Source organism: Gymnoscopelus microlampas, assembly GCF_963454915.1.
Source record: "Gymnoscopelus microlampas genome assembly, chromosome: 7".
Lineage (NCBI taxonomy): Eukaryota > Metazoa > Chordata > Actinopteri > Myctophiformes > Myctophidae > Gymnoscopelus > Gymnoscopelus microlampas.
Window position 1 is genome coordinate 9,905,750 of NC_139944.1, and position 3,899 is coordinate 9,909,648.

The window sequence follows — 3,899 nt, forward strand, 5'->3', positions numbered from 1 at the left end:
CATGTTGTCTTAGCTTGGCTTACTTAACTATTGTTTGTTTTACAGGTCAATCCTCATGTCATTTGTGCTCATATATGCATTGCTGAATGTTGTAATTAAAATGATCTGAAATTAGTGTCATTAGTAAATGAGCACCTTCTTAAATGTGCTAGCTTGACTCTGCATTATTCTCAATGTAGGGTCCAGCTACTGGAAGCAAAAATGCCAGTAAGGTGCTGGCTGTGGATGAAACGGCCTTCAGGTAATGGTGCGAAAGACAGAGTCGGGTATTGTAAAACAAAATATCTTTTTTTTTTTTAATTAAAGGACAACTTTGGTTTTTTACAACCAAGGTTTATATTTTAGCTTGTAATTAAAGTAAATAAATGATGAGTGTAATTTTTTTTTCATTTACTGCTTTCTATAGTTTTAGCATTTTTTGCAATATATTTTACAGTGGGCGGGGGCATTCTGTCCGGTGGCTAAATATGCCTTTTTTACACAATAAAAAAGGTCCGGCTGTCTGAGATGGCCAGATGTGAGTTATTGGGGGCTAGAAGAGCTACTGTAAATAATAATAAAAAAAACGCTGGGTTGTTGTGTTAAAAAAATACATATTTAGCCACCGGACAGAATGCCCCCGCCCACTGTGAAAACACTGTAAAAAAGATTGTGAAAATTGCTAAAACTATAGAAAGCAGTACATTTTTAACACTCATCTTTTATTTACTTTAATTACAATCTAAAACATAAACATTGGTTGTAAAAAAACAAAGTTGTCCTTTAACAGTTGCTTTATCGAGAGTGAGAGCTACTGTTGAGTGAGTTTTTAGCTGTTGAATTTGAATCACTCCATCAATAAGTGAAATTGTTCCTCTATGTCTAATATCAGGGATATTTCTTGCTTACAAACTGATGGCTGTGCAAAGCAACTTAAACCATAAGGAATGCAGTAGGACTAAGATTGTATTTTCAGTTTTTCACAGCAGCATAAAGTATGTCAATTGCCAATATCATTTATTTTCCTTGCTTACAAACTGATGGCTGTGCAATTAGGGCAACAATGCAACTTAAACCATAAGGCATGCAGTAGGCCTAAGATTGTATTTTCAGTTTTTTCACAGCAGCATTAAGTCTGTCAAGTGCTTAAGTATGCACTATAATCCTGCTTCACCTGTTTTTCACTCCAGAATGTTTGTTCTCAAAGCTTAAACTTGATCTGCAAATGATTTGTGAAATGTCTCAGTTCCAGAACTGAGCCGTCCGAACTGCAGTCCCTGAGGCAGCATGTGGGGGACCTTCTAGATGGAGCTCAAGGCCTGCAATAGGTCACACAGAAAATTCAAGGTGTAGTGTCTGCTACCCAGGAGCTGGTGGAACCACAGGCAAAATGGCAAATAGGCATTTTGCCTGCCTACTCTGCAGAGGTATTGTTTCCATTTTGCATCGGTAACACAGTAATAATCCAATATAGTATTGGAATTATTGTTGTGACAACTGGCTTGAACGGTTAAAATATATTGACTGTATATAAAATGTTGACGTAAATGAAAAAAATATGGATTGAGAGACAAGTAAATAAAATGTTAAGACTTTGCTTTTCAGGAAATAAAACAAAGAGAATCAAAAATCATTCAACAAATATACTAGCATAGATAAATGTCTGATTTTCAAACCCAACTTTTTATCAAACCAAAATTGTATCTATTGATGACATCATGTCACAAGACGGACATTTGTCCACCTAGACTAGTCCACACCAGTTATGGCTGGTGTGGACACTGAAAAATGTGTGTATAATATCAATGATAAAATATAGCTGCAAGCAGTGATAATACGGGGCCAGGAGAGAGAAAGAGAAATGATAATTCCTTTAACAGGTCAGTTCATGAAAGTCCTTGCGGTCTTGTTTCCAATGAGGGCCTGTGAGCAATTAGGGGTTAAGAGTCTTGCTCAGGGACAGAGAGAGAGAGAGAGAGAGAGAGAGAGAGAGAGAGAGAGAGAGAGAGAGAGAGAGAGAGAGAGAGAGAGAGAGAGAGAGAGAGAGAGAGAGAGAGAGAGAGAGAGAGAGAGAGAGAGAGAGAGAGAGAGAGAGAGAGAGAGAGAGAGAGAGAGAGAGAGAGAGAGAGAGAGAGAGAGAGAGAGAGAGAGAAGAGAGAGAGAGAGAAAAGAAAGAGAGAGAGAGAGAGAGAGAAAAAGAGAAGAGAGAGAGAGAGAGAGAGAGAGAGAGAGAGAGAGAGAGAGAGACGGAATAGATTGAAGAGACAGAGAGAGAGACATGGAAACGGAATAGATTGAAGATAGAAACGGAATAGATTGAAGAGACAGAGAGAGAGACATGGAAACGGAATAGATTGAAGATGGAAACGGAATAGATTGAAGAGAGAGAGAGAGAACCATGGAAACGGAATAGATTGAGTCATGTTTTCTGCAATTCAACTTAAATGAGTCTGCATCAAGTGAGGCTTGAACCGGCAACCTTGCGATCGCGAGGCACTCTTAGGTAGCTGCAACACTACCTATAGTGCTATAGCTTTGTCCAGACTGTTATTGTCTGTTGAGGATCACAAACTCTTGCCTTCTGTCATGACCCAAGCCCCTGTTTCACTAACACAAAGATCACTCGTTCACAAACCATTTACCAATGAAGAAGTTGTACATCTCCTCAGAACCAAAACTAGTGAAAGTAGCCGATCTACAAGCTCACAAACCATTAAAAGTTGTCAGATTGTACATCGGCTATTTTCACAATGAAGTATGTTATACATTGAAAAAACATATTCTCATTGCTATCTGAAAAGTTGTGAGATTGTAGATCAGCTATTTTCACAATGAAGTATGTAAAAAACACTCAATTAAGTATTTCATGTTATCTTTAACAATTGCAAATGTATTCATTGATAGTCATGTTGTGTGAAATGCAACTTAGATGAAGTCTGCACCAAGTGAGGCTTGAACCTGTGACCTTGAGGTTGTGAGACATACACTTAAGCGGGACGCTATTGGACCAACAGACAAACCTCTGAAAAAAGAGATCACACTGATCATACAGTTTCACGCAAATAGCTGAAAAATCCTGGGTTTAAGTGTTTTTCAAACTGCTCAAGATTGCGGACAATCTAAGGGCGGTGCTTACTGGTCAACGTGATAGATGTGTTCCTCATTAGTCAAGGCACATGTGTAAGCAGGTCTAATGGCTGTCGGCCAAACGAGGCATGACTTTTGCCTGTTTAAAGTTTCAATTTTCAAAAAATTGCTATAGCGCCCCCGTTTGACCAATTGGAGTAAGATTGGTTTCAGTGATATTTGGAATGGCCCTTTACATTTCTGCAAAGTTTCAAAGAATGGTAAGTCTGCATGTATGTGTTAGGGGCAGATGAATAATTGTCATAAAACTGCAATATTCATTGGCTCATTAAAGCTTCATTTTTTCACTTATGGAAAATATTTTGCAAACGTTTTTTGGCATAGGTCCAAAGTTCATGTGTAAAAAGTTTCGTGCAGATTACTCAAAAATCCCAGGAGGAGATAGGTTTTAACTGTTTTTCATATAATTCAAAATGGTGGGAGATCTAAAGGTCAGAGGTCAAAAGTCAGAGTGTGAAAGTTATTCAGCATGAGGAGACGCATGTGTGCATCGAAGTTTCATGGCTGTAGGTCAAACAGGGCATGAGTTGTACCTGTTCAAAGTTGGCATTTTTCAATTGAGTGCTATAGCGCCACCTTTTGACGAAAGATTGTGAGAATTATTTCTTGATCGTTTTTCATGACCATCTATCATATGGCCGAGTTTCATAAAAAGCGACTGCACGGTTCAGCCAGAACTGCCAAAAGTGGCAGAAGAAACGGAATAATCTCAATAACAAAACGGGTCCATGCTGGAAGCCTGGCCCCGTAATTATGAAATAAAAGACAAAGAC